The 13,401-nt window shown below is 35.7% G+C and overlaps 1 long non-coding RNA gene across 1 annotated transcript; it reads left to right on the top strand.

Annotated features, from left to right (window-relative positions):
- Positions 1–3,378: 3,378 nt before the first annotated feature.
- On the top strand, positions 3,379–4,364 carry LOC144575916 (uncharacterized). Its single transcript, XR_013518559.1, has 2 exons — positions 3,379–3,439; positions 4,157–4,364. It is a non-coding gene; the product is annotated as an uncharacterized LOC144575916 (long non-coding RNA).
- The last annotated feature ends 9,037 nt before the right edge of the window (positions 4,365–13,401 follow it).

Genomic DNA, 13,401 nt, shown 5'->3' with positions numbered 1-13,401 from the left:
CTTGCTCATGCGTGAAATCATTTGCATAGGGAGGCACATATGATTTGGAAGGACCGGATTGAGGTGCTTGGTTGGGGAAATAAGCATTCTGATTAGGAAAAGAAGTATTCTGGTAGAAGTTCCTGTTGTTGTTGTTAGAAGGTGGATTGTTGAAGGAGTTGTTGAAGGGTGGTTTGGTAGAGTTGTTGAATGGCACAGAGTTATTTTGTTTCACCTCCAGTTTTGCTGCTCAACCGGATCTTTGGAGTAGGATCGGTTGAATGGAGGTTTTGGGAAGTAGGATGGCTCATTGTTGAGGGAATTAACTTGTTCGAGCTCTTCTTCGCCCCTTTGCGCCAATGGGCAATTCTCATAAGAATGTCCCTCCCCACACATGGCACAAGACTCCGGCTGTGGTTGCTGATTGACTGCCTTAACACTTAACTTGTCAAATGCCCTCTGCATCGTGTCTAATTTGGCAGTTAGAGCAGTGATCTGATCGACCTCAATTCTGCTGCCACCTCCAGCTCGGGTGTTGTCGCGGCCCATTGTTGGTTCTGAGCCATACTGTCAATTAGATTCATGGCCTCAAGAGGTTCTCTTTCCATCAAGGCCCCACCTGCAACTGCATCAATAGAAGTACGAGTGCTTTCTGTTAGACCATCATAAAAAGTTTGAATCAAAAGCCAATCAGGAAGACCATGGTGTGGACAAGAATATTGCAAATCCCTAAACCTTTCCCATGCCTCGTTTAGGGATTCATCAGACCTTTGCCTAAAACTGGTCAGTTGGGTTCTTACCTTGGCAGTTCTTTTACGAGGAAAAAATATGGTCAAAAATATTTTGGACAAATCCCTCCAGTTTGTGATAGAATCCATTGGTAGTGACCCTAACCATTTCTTAGCCTTATCCTTAAGAGTGAAAGGAAACAAAACAAGTTTGGTGTAATCGGTCGTTGCCCCATTGGTCTTAATGGTAGTACATCACTCGAGAAAAGTTTGAAGATGGGCATGTGGATCCTCGTGATCCATGCCATGGAAGGTATTTTGCTGCACAATATTGACAACTCTCGGATTGAAGTTCGGTTGCTGTCCTGCAATTCCTGGTAGCCTGATAGCGCCTCTTACATCTCCAGCTCTCGGCACATTGAACTCGCGTAAGGTCCTTGGCACGAAGTCGCCCATGTCCTCATTGTCGGTTAGATCCGCCTCCATGTCTCTGTCTCTAGCGTTTCTTTCCTCTCGTTCCTTGGCCTCACGTTCCCTGGCTTCCCTGTCCTGATCATTCATCCTTAGTTGTTCGAAATCCACAGAACCTGTCTCTTCCACGCGGGTCGCGTTGAGAGGTGGTTGTGCAGAAACAGAGGTGTCAGAAAGTGGCCCTTTGCTTCTCAGCTGGTAGTCACCCGTTAGAGGTGGTTCGTATGCCAGCTTGTTCCTGTGATAAGAGAAGAATAAAAGAGAAATACAAATTAAAATCTAGATTAACTAAGATAAGCAAAAATCCAGAAAATAAATGATGCCGTCGCCGGCAACGGCGCCAAAAACTTGTTCACACAAAAGTATGCACAAAGTTTCAGTATAGCAAGCTGTACTTTTTAACCTTGTTTGCACCTTTCGAATCGGATTGCAAGTGTACAATCCTATCGAGCAGTATATTCAGGTATTGATCCTGTAACGTCCCGTCACGTCAATTATTTTTATTATTTTATCAATATAATTCTAGGAACAAAATAATATTCATACTTTACATTAGTATATATGATGAAACATATATAAGAAATATGTACATATGCTATGGAATGTATATAACTATTAAGAAGCTAACATGATGATCTACAATTTTATGTTATATGATATTACAAAATTCTAAGACATTATATTCAAAATATTGTACCCAAGTAGAGTTAATAATTATATTCCGAAACAAAAAAAAAATAATAATAATAACGTATGGATAACTGATGACTGGGAGTATGTTTCTCATAACGCGCGTTGTCATAATGACTAATTACTATATATAGAAATCTGACAAGGAGACCAACGACTTTTATATTTTTGTTATTTTCCATATTTTAAATTTACAAGTGTCAAGGTCATGTGTATAATAGATATATATGTGCATATTATGCTTCTGCTCATATATCAAGTTCTCTTAATATACTTACTATATGTTTAATTTTAAAAAGATTGTTTTCATCACCTATCTAATTCTTGATCCGAAAATTACCATCTTTCAAAATAAAATAAAAGAGAAACAACAACAGAAATAATTCGTGCTTCCAATTCGTATATACATCAAACATTAAAGCTTTCCATATCCATTTCAAACAAAAAAAGAAGAATATTATATATTTCCCTAAATTCTCCTTCCTTAAAATTTGGTCTTTCCTCCTTTGTTTTCCTGTCTACATGACGTGCTTTCCTTGGCCAGCTAACAATCTAACGCCGCCCTCTCTATAATAGCCTCCTCTCACCCTCTAGCATGTTAACCCTAGCAGCCCCTCACCCGTCCTCTCTCTCTCTTCTTCTCCTTTCTCTATCTAGAACCCAAGCCGTCCAAGATGCACAAGAAGCCGTAAGGACAGCCATCGCTGCTGCATGCCGTGCGCTGCTTCCCCGCACCAGCCACCGCCAAAGCAGCCAACTACTCGGCAGCCACCACAGCCCATGCACCATGCCTTATCCTTTTCTCATATGTTTCTTGCTTCCAAGGTACACCCAAATCAAAAGTTAGTTATTAAACTATTGTACGAATGATTATCTGTCTAGATGGATTTATTAAATAATAAAAGTAGTAGCAAATAGTTAGTTAATAACATCATATGTTAATGCTTCTTCTGTTATTCATGTTTTTGTCTATTGAACGTATCTTCACTTCACTATCCTCTTAAAATTATTATACTTTTAAAATAATATCAAACATTATGTTCATTTTTGTTTCAAAGTTTATAAATACCTATCTTAGTTCACATTTATTTTATCTTTATACTTTGCCGTTATTCATTGACTTTTAATTCTTTGTTGAAGTAACTATATCAATTTTTACTAAGTACTCAAATTATTTTAACACTGAGGATATATAAATAAAATGGTAATTACTAAATAGCTATATTTTAAAGAACTTGATTAAAGAAAGTTATGATGCATATTATATATATAGTGTTTCTTCTGGAGACGTTGCAAACAATCTTTAATTTTATTTTTGGTTCTTGAAAAATAAATAAATTAGATTACAGCGTCTCCCTATTTAGATATGTTCAAGTCTTCGTTTGCTCTTTTTTCTTAATCTCTGATTTTTAAATGGATTTCAAGTAGGTTGTAAATGGCAAAAACGTATTAAGTATTATAGACAAGTGTTGTCAAACGATGTTAACTAGAGTCATGTTTACGTAATTTAGGTTCAAATTTCGAAGTGTTAGAAGAGTGGAAGAACGAATAGGAATCTACTACAATAACAGGTGCGGGTTTCCTAGACTTTATAAAACTATTTTACTTTCTTATTGTCATTCAATTATTTATTATTATTGCATTAGTTGGATTTATGCATGTTGTTGTCGAACCACTCGTATGACTTGAGTAGACACAAATAACTTGCATGAAATGATAGGATTCATATATTGACCAATGGACTTGCATGAATAGGATGTGTTGAGCATGGCATGAACTGTGTGATTGAATAAATGTGTTTTTGAAAAAAGAACAAATATGGTAATTGAACAGGGGCCAATATGCTTGCATATTGGGATGTATACATTGGGTTTAGTTTCGACTGGACCCCTCGTTAACGTGACTGTAGGCGAAAGCGGTCCTGTCACGGATGTGATTGTAGGCTGACGCGGTCCCTTCATGGACGTGATCGTAGGCGGAAGCGGTCCTTTCACGGACGTGATTGTAGGCGGAAGCGGTCCTATCACGCCAAGACCTAGCGGCATATGAATTCACCGTCTAGTGAGGCAAACGAACAAGATTAACGGATTTTTCTTTAAATAAATGAAAGTAAATGAATGAAGTAACAATAGGATATGCATTGCATTGGAAGAAGCATACACATTTTATTTATATATTTTCATATTTGTGAATATAAGTAAAGGTTTTATAAGCTCTAGGCTGGAACTAAATCCCGCACTGAGAGAAGGTTCGATCTCTCACCCGTTCCACTTTTATGTGGGTTCCAGGTAATGAAGCGGAAGGATTCGAGCAAGGACAAGAGTGAGACTAAGCGGGAAGGTTTATGATTGATAAATTACCACATGTTGTTTAGTTTTATTTCTATGATTCAATAATTGATACATTGAGCAGGCATGGCAGTGCTTGTATTACTAGCCATGTCCGCCATGATCGTTTGTTAAACTCGTTTGATTATGAAATAAATGTGGTCTTATTGATACTGTTATTGATAATGTATGTGATGTGCATACACCTTACGTAGAAATACGTGGCGGGTTGTCTCGGGGTGTGACAGATCCACAGGACGGTTCAAATTTAAACTGGACTCTACCTAAATTAATTAGGTACTAGAAGTGAGAAAATGGTGAATTGGTTTGTTTTAAGTTCCTAAATTTGATTGCAATAACTAAATTACAAAAAATAAAGTTTGGTTTTTAATCAGATATAAAAGGCGTTTCCAGGGTTTCTGATTTCATCTTCCACTCTGCCTCTTAGCACCAGCCAGGCGACCCGCTTCCTTTCAGAAGCGACCCTTGTGACGCGGCCCGCTTGGGCTTCGAGTATAATACAACATGCTATGTTTTTTCGTTGATTCTTTGTGTAAGGTGTTGGGTTTTGACGGTTCAAACCTATTGATTAAGTATGTTGGGGTTTTGACGGTTCAAACCCATTGATTAAGTATGTTGGGATTTTGACGGTTCAAACCCATTTATTTGCTTAAGGTGCGGAAAGAGTAAAAACAAAAATTTTTACATCTAACTTAAGCTACGGATTAAATGAATCAAGAAGATCCGTTTAATCCTATTTACAGATCTACTCCATAATTGATTTTCTAAAGCTTTAAATCTATTTACCAATTAAATATATTAATATAACAATTTATACCTTGTTTCCAAATCACAGTTGGAATGCAGACCGAGCGAGAAGAGCTACACCAGGGAAGAAATCGACTCGGAGTATCACACGTGTGATACCTCTATTGGTTATCCACCAGGACTAACCAGAGAGCGGTTTATTTCTTTTGCCAAAAATACTATAAACCGCGGTATATAGCAAAAACACTATTCATCGAAATTTTTTGTTTAATCAGATTCACTAAATAAACCAAATCTGAAATACCGCAAAAATTCGGTAAAACACTATTTACTAATCCGAAAAACTGTAAACCGAGAAAGAGAGAATTCCAATTAACGAAGTAATCAGATTAACACATGAATTAGTGAATTCTCTCTTTCACCTATGCCCCTCTATTTATAGGCATTCGAGGAGGTTCGCAAAAAGACCAAAATGCCCCTGAAGTTGCCAAAATTACCATAATGCCCTTTTGTGGCGGTTTTGGAGAGGCATTCAAATTTGATTTTGCAACTTTATACTGGTTAGATTAGTTTAATGGATTCTAAACCCATTAACCCAAACCCATTATGAATTAGTAAATATCCAAATCAAATATGTATAATTGTCATGTACAATTATATTCGTCTGCGGTTTTCGTTTGGTAATTTTTATACAACATGTCAAACACGTTTATAAACTAACTAGTGTTTCTGTTTGTCATTCTAAATGACGTATAATTAATTATATCAAGTATAACTAATTATAACCATTAGTTTTTGCTTTGTCATTTTTACATGACAAGTATAATTTAATTATAACACGTATAATTAATTATAACCATCTTAATATTAATTACAATCAATTTATAATTAATCAGTAAGATTCTCCGAATAGCTACTATATGGTGTGACCCAATAGGATCTGTGTTATGTTGGTAAATAGAGTTAAAACTGTTTTAACTTCTATAATCATGAGCGGCATCTGGCAATATACATCATGACCATCCAATTACACAGATGATGCTGTACTATACAATATCACGATCCAGTAAACAATTTACTTGTGTCTGTTCTTTTGTCTCATAGCTATCATATCAGTTTCAAGGTGTCATCCTTGCTAACTGAATCTTTTTTTGATCTTGAGCAGATTATCAAATATAATTACTCTTGTAATTATACCGCATGCAGATAATCTAACTTTACCAAGGGGCCCAGTGATGCTATAGCTCGTATAAAATACGAGGGACAAATAGTACTTTTGGTAGACTATCACTTCCTCAGCTAAGCTACACATATGGAAATGCTACCGTTATGACTGCTTTTTACGAACAGCGTTAGATAACACTCACACATACATATTACTTAGTAGGAACGATAAATACCTCATACTGCAGAACTTGACACTGAATAAAAACATTAATGACACGAACACAATTCTATTTAATGTTTCATTCGGGGTCTGTCAAATATCATGTTCCTAGAACATGTATCTATGTGATTAAAATGACATCTCGTGTCAAGTGGTTTGTAAAACTTAACCATCTTTTAATCCACATACTAACCTTATAGCGGTAATTAGTGTTCCTGCTAATTACCTTGGTCAGTGACCTTTTAAGAGTATATATCATCTATATTATGGAGTTTCACAATTTCAGTCATGAACTCGAAATGATCCATAAATGCAATAATACTCAGGATAACAAAATGATATATAAATAAACATTCAATTCATGAACAAAGCTTTATGATAAATTATCGTATTATTGACTTCTAGATTATTACAAACTAACATAAGGTTCTACTGACCGTACCTAATGTTCCTAAACCTCAACTCTCGTTTGTTGGCTTAATAAACTTGATGCCGAAAATGCAGTTTCACTTTCTTAGATTTTCAACCCTAAACTCGCATTAGGTATTCTACCTAAGTTATTTGTTCAGTCTACTAAAGGCATCCAATATCTCACGATAAATGGAAAGTTTCACCTCACAGTTACTATTTGGCTTTTGAAAACCTACCTCAAATACTTGGTCTGGTTGAAAGAAACATCAAGGCTAAATTACTAGAAGATATGCTATAGACATCTAACAGTAGACAATCAAGAATCATTCAATCAATTTCAACTAAGCAATAGAAATAATACTCAAACAAATAAACACAAATATCAACTCAGATCCAAATAACATTCATATTAAAACAGAGTTTCAGACTACGTCATAACTCTAGAAACTAAATAAACTACTCAGACATAATCAAAAAGCAAATAAAACAAATGATAAAAGAATTATTCATGACAAAACCCGAAAAACAAAGAAGATCCGTGAAGAACTTGCGTCTTTCGCTTCTCAACTTCATCTCCAGCAAGCCGTCAAGTCTCAACCCTAGGAATTGTTCTCTTGCTCTCAATGATGCAGAATGAATTGGTCTTAAGCAAGAAATCTCGTATTATAGCCTTCCTTAACCGACTTTCCTTTAATTGGCCTCTGTATCCCGTTCTAATTTGTTTCCGGAAAAGGCTGACGCGACCCGCGTGCCTGTGTTTCTCAAGTGATTGATGAGCATCGCGTATGTGGTCGCGTCAGGGTATGATGTGGCCCGCTTTAAATGTGACGCGGCCCGCGTGAAGACCTTCACACTTCACAATTTTCCCTGATTTCGCATGAAGAGAAATGTATACATTTTTATAAATGAACTTGGTTTATTATACCACTAGGTATAGAATGAACTTGGTTTATTAGAAGTTGAAATTAATTATGGCTCATAATCTATGCATGACTCACAATACCAAATTACGAAACAAATTTTAAGTGATTTGGTGATTTTTGCTGTATACCTCTGTTGCTTGATTTAGTAGTTTAGGAAGTAATTTTATGCGGAAAAGTTTGCCAAACTCATGCTGGTACAGGTTTGTACTAGCCCATACCAATACATTTATGAGTTATATGATTTTTGGGTTTTTTCTTTTTGATGAATGTCTGTCAACCTGTGTGCCTAGCGATTTCACAACAAGGTGAAATAAGCTAGCACCTAATATTTCATAGTTACTGTTAACACTAATTTGTTGCTGGATTCTTTGCATACAAGATCGAACCTCTAACACTGAGGTCGAATTAATCAAAATATAATTTAATTGCCTTGGTTTTTAATCTTAACTCAACTGATGGTTTCACATCCAATTCATACCAGCACAAAGTTCAATTTTCTATTTTATTTTAAGTAGAATTTAGGAATAAGAATGCAACTGCAGTTGCCGTATTGTTAACATGCGAATGGAATATGAGTTTTATACTCTTCCAGCTGACTTGCATGTTGGGATGGTTGTTGCCATTTGAATGCAATGCCTTTCCCATAACATAAGGCTAAACAACTGGATTTTCTATGAAGATAATTAAAAGGGGAGTGCTATACTGAGGGCAACAATTCAAGTTTTGAGAGCTTTGTTTCTAAATGTCAAATTTACCCTTGCTCTCTTAACGGATGGCTTAATGAATCGCTGAATCAAAATCCAAATTAAACCCGCTTTCCTTACTTTCTCAGTTTCTCGTCTCTCTTGTCTTCGTCCATTTCTCTCCCACTCGCTACAGAACCAATGAAGAAGGTCGAAGGCATCCATACCACCGCCGTTGTCGAACTCGCCGGTTGCGCTCTCTTCATGCTTCCCGTTTTGATCCATACTTCTCTAACCGCAGCCACCGCCGCAATAGCATCTGTACCGACGACCACCCTTACGCCCTCTTCTGTTGCTCTGTACGAATTAATTTGAGTTTTCCAATATTGTTGGTCTAAGCTCTATGACATTATGCCGATTTCAATTAGAATCTTGGTACGTACTGACTTTGATTTTTTAATCTTTTTCTTTACAAATTTTTGTCTAATTTTATATTATTTCAGATGTGCTATATTTTGATATTCTTCTTCAATTATCAATTTTTCTGCGTGAAAACTCGTAGTAAGCTTGTGTAGAAGGATCAAAGAAAGTGTTCCTTCCCTGATGAATTTAGTGTCAAGTGATGGGCCTACTGGTAACCTCGGGGCAGTGAATCATCCTTCTGTAGTGAGTGGTCTCTAAATAATAGTTTTAGAACTATACACTTTAAGTATCTCATTACCTTAAAGCATACCTATTCATTTATACTAGATTATAAATGAATTGTATTTACATTTTTGTTTTGTTTTCTTTCCCTTTTTTTTATACAGGAACATAATTAGTGTCAAAGGAAAATCTAGGATGGAACATTGACTCGGCAGTGTAATAATGATAAATTGAGGAACGCGGTGGACCGGGAAAACCTCTGTATCCATTTAAAAATAATAAAGTTATTTAGACTTCCATTAGTTTTAATTTTTACTTGTTCACCTTTGCAGGCTAAAGCAATAGCAATGAAAGAGGCTCTGTTGGAAATTCAAATGTTGTGTGTGTGGGGGGAAGGGGGGGTGTGGCTATGTGTAATTTTCTCTCTGACTGCTCCCAATTGGTAGAGGTTGCAACTGCTGCACAACCACCCCTGGATATTGATTGGAGAGTGCATAGCGAATGTTTTGAGATCTGGAAGCATTTTAGATTAAATCAAGGTCTAACCTGCAATTGTAAAGGTTTTATTTTTCCAGTCTTTAGGACCTGATTGGTTTGTAGTACCAGTAGCTATGTGGAGATGCTGTAACGTATCTATTATGAATTTGATGATGTAAGGTTACTTGATGTAATTGCCCAAGGGCTTTGAAATAAAAAAAAAAGTTCTAATTTTTACTTATGAATTATATAATTTGGTTGTTTAGTAGTGGCATGTTTATCTTGTTTGAAAAAAAATTCTTTTTAATCAATGAAATTATTATAGTTTATACATGGGTATATGATAGAGCACAAAGCTGGAGCACAAGACAACAAAACACAAACCCATAGCACTGGCACATCAGTGCTATGATAGCACAGCGTCAGAAAATGAGAGCACTGGCACATCAGTTCTAGTTGCTTACATTAGAATTCTATCAAATCTGAAACTAGCAAATAACAAAATAGGCTTGTACCAGCATGCAAACAACCTACTCTAAACTGAAACCAATTAAAACCAACAATATTTCAAAAGTGACAACATTAGTTACAAATTAAAGCCAAGTGACAAAATCCATGATCTGCAAACTAAAATAAAACATATTCATATAAAAAATTAAAACCAACAAAATTCAACTATTACATATTCATATCAAGTCCTTTTGCTCGAACCGCATTGACGGGATGCTTCAACAAACTCAAAACCAGAAGGATCTCGTCGCGTAGAACTTACTGCCTTTCTCTTATTATTTGACTTTGGTGGACGGCCTTTAGGAGGTCGAGTAATAGGTTCGAATAGAACATCATACTGATTTATGAGTTCTTTTATCCTTTCACGAGCAATTTCCTTTTTAGAAGCCGGCCATTCTTGATACTTAGTGCGAAGTTCTTCGAGCATGACACTAAAGCCATCATCGTTGTCATCATTGTGTGTAGTCGCATAATCACTCAAGGTCCTTCCAACAATCTGCCATTGTGAGTGTATCGAGTCAAGAATTAGCGGTTCATTTCTCCAATTACCCATTTTGTGAGCACACGGAAGACCCATAGTTTTTGTAAATTGCCCACTGCAAACCGCACTCAAAGTACCAAACTTTGCTTTCATGTATTGCTTCTGTAGCTCTTTTAGAGCATAAAGAGACACATTGTAAACAACATTTTTAAAAAATGAAGTATTGCAAGTGTGAAGAAGATTAATCTTTTTACTTGAAAGCTGTCCCTACAAGAAAATTTAAGACAACAACAAATTAAACTAAGTGATTCTAAAGTTACATAAATAAAAATTTGAGATTAGAACCAAAGATATGTGCTTATAGTACCTTAATTTCATTAAATTCATGTTCAATTACGAGACATATTTTGCTCCGCACTTCATAAAGATCGCCAGTTGAAACTTGTAAATACATCTTAAGTTTGGCATGTGCTGATTCTGCTCGTGAAGATGCACGGTTGCCGAAGTGCAAGTATTCATCAGTCCATGCACTGACAAACTTCTCTTTCAATGGTAGCCACACATCTACAATATACGCCAATGCTTTCTTTTTCTCCACGTAGGTTGATTCAAATTCTTTCCATTGTTCATTATATTCAAGCTCAGTAGAAGAATACACTATCTTTTTCCAAGAACTCAGAAAACCTACCCAAGTCTCTTCAGTTTCAAAATATTTTTTACACTTCGTTAGTATGTTTTTCTCTATATGCCACACACAGAGTAAATGTTTGCACTCTGGAAAAACAATTTTAATTGCATTTATTAATGCAAACTCTCTGTCAGTTATGATAACACAAGGTTGTTTCTCACCCATAATGCTACTAAACCTTTTTAATGCCCATATGTAATCCTCCTCCCTCTCTCCTTTCAGAAAAGCAAACCCCGAATAAAAAGAAGTGTTGAAACTTGAAATTCCTATAATATCCAGTAATGGCATTTTGTACATATTGGTTTTGTAGGTACAATCCATAATAAAGATATTAGGAAAGTTTTGGGTTAACTTCACCGACATTGGATGAGCAAAAAATAGATGAGTGAGATGGTCTTCTTCACTTAAAATGTCGTATGTGAAACCACCTTGGGAAAGTTCTTCCAAGAGAGCTTGAATGACTGAACGACCCGCAAGATTATCTTTGCGAATTTTTGCTTTTGCATTGTAAATGGTTTTTGAGATTGCAGAAAGCTTGGGGTTAGATTGACTCATATGTTCAACACTTCTTATTTCTTCTTGCGATAGCCTACGACATATCGGATGTCCGGTTACATCAATCGAAGCTTCATGATTGTGTAAGTAGTTCTTTATTTCAATCATCCATAACCCATTATCTTGTCGTTTTCCCTTAATCTTAAATTGACAATCCGTTAAACGACTTGTGGTTGTTCTTTTTCTTTGTTCTATCGAAATATTACGTTGGTCTCGATAACAACCACCTCTGTCACATCACAAAATCACATACTTATCTTTTCTCGAGCTACGAATTGATAAACCATAACCTTTTTGTGAGAAAAAAGCACGTGTTCCCTTGATCAAGTCATCAGATGTCTCAAAGCTTAACATGGTTAACTCGAGCTTTTCATTCTCCATGCCATCATTATTGATCGGCTCGTTAAAATTCATCTGTCAACAGAGTACAAAGTGTTTTAGAATTATAAATAAATTGTTGCACAAGATCCAACATATTGGTCAGTTTTTAGAAGTTGTATCAATTGTGCTAATATATATCCATACTAGACCTTACAGTAGTGCTAATTAATTCTAGAATGGCATCTTAATTTAATCAATTTAATCCCTAGTAAGGTTATTACCAGTACTGTTATTAAATAACAGAAATTGTTATGCTTATTACCAATACTGTTAGTGAATTCTTGTTAATTAAGAATGAACTACAAGTGCATAGCTAGAATTGCCTAAGGCCAAATTTTTCCTTTTCATAACTGGATTATGTTGAATTAAAAAAAAATACAATAATATAGATTACCTTTTAACTTTTGCTTGAGAATTCGTGAGTAATAACGAAGCTTGTTTTTAATCAGCTTCTCTTGCTCGAAGTACAAGGCTTTAAGCTTGCTTGTGTCTAGAATTTCAGCGTATGTCACACAATTTGATGTCATACTAAGTATTCCGTCAATTGATTCTACAGTCTGATTTATTTCCATTCTTGGGTACAAAACTATTTCAAATTATAAGAAATTGGAGGAGAAAAAGATATAAGAATCGAACAGAATTTTTGAAACGATTTTCCACTGGCTCCCTATTGGATTCTCTGAGTTAGTATGAAGGAAAGAAATTGGGTATTATTTATCAGGTGAGAGAGAGAGAGAGAGAGAGAGAGAGAGAGAGAGGAGAAGGAAAGAAATATAACGGAAAGGAACATTCTTTATTATCGGGTGAGAGAGAAAGTGTATCTGTAGCGAGTGGGAGAGAAATGGACAAACACAAGAGAGACGAGAAACTGAGAAAGTAAGGAAAGCGGGTTTAATTGGATTTTGATTCAGCGATTCCTTAAGCCATCCGTTAAGAGAGCAAGGGTAAATTTGACATTTAAAAACAAATTATTCTCTCACCTCTCAAAACTTGAATTGTTGCCCTCAGTATAGCACTCCCCTAATTAAAATGATCGATCGGGTGTCAATCACGTATATGAGAAAATTTGATCTCTACTTTAGCAAATGGTGTGCAAAATTGTGGTTCTAATTAAACGGCATAAACTCTCCGCCCATTTATTTTGTCGTCATTTTTTTAAAAATCAAAGTATATTAGTACTGAAGTTTTCTAGCTTTTTCTTGAATGAAGTGATTAAATCAAGCTCTTGGAGAGAGTTCTAATTTGCTGGTAAATAAAGATTTGGAAGTTAACAATAAACTGTGTGATGATTGTTCTA

Source organism: Carex rostrata, chromosome 24 (genome assembly GCF_964058835.1).
Source record: "Carex rostrata chromosome 24, lpCarRost1.2, whole genome shotgun sequence".
Classification (NCBI taxonomy): Eukaryota; Viridiplantae; Streptophyta; class Magnoliopsida; order Poales; family Cyperaceae; genus Carex; species Carex rostrata.
Note: the sequence above shows the minus strand (reverse complement) of the source record. Positions and strands in the feature narration are given on the sequence as shown.